The sequence below is a fragment of the Haliaeetus leucocephalus genome, unplaced genomic scaffold (genome assembly GCF_000737465.1).
Source record: "Haliaeetus leucocephalus isolate CR32 unplaced genomic scaffold, Haliaeetus_leucocephalus-4.0 Scaffold473, whole genome shotgun sequence".
Taxonomy (NCBI): domain Eukaryota; kingdom Metazoa; phylum Chordata; class Aves; order Accipitriformes; family Accipitridae; genus Haliaeetus; species Haliaeetus leucocephalus.
Window position 1 is genome coordinate 5307069 of NW_010972909.1, and position 210 is coordinate 5307278.

The 210-nt window shown below is 60.0% G+C and overlaps 1 protein-coding gene across 1 annotated transcript in view; it reads left to right on the forward strand.

Moving 5' to 3' along the window:
* Nucleotides 1-210, forward strand: part of CCND2 (cyclin D2) — a 35618-nt gene that overhangs the window by 536 nt on the left and 34872 nt on the right. The window lies entirely within an intron of this gene.

A 210-nucleotide genomic window follows, 5' to 3' on the forward strand; every position in this document is an offset into this window, starting at 1 on the left:
GTGTGTGGAAGAGTGAGTTGGAAAAGTCATTTGCAATTAAAAAGCAAAAGAAAAGCCGCCTCCGGGAGCGCTTGAGATTGAGGCTTTTCTGGGAAAAGGGAGCTGCGCCCGGGGCGGGGGGGGGAACGGGGGGGGGGGGGTGCCCGCTGCCCCCCGCGTTTTTGCCCAGCGAGGATTTCATGCCCACGTATGCAGTGGTGAGAACGTGCC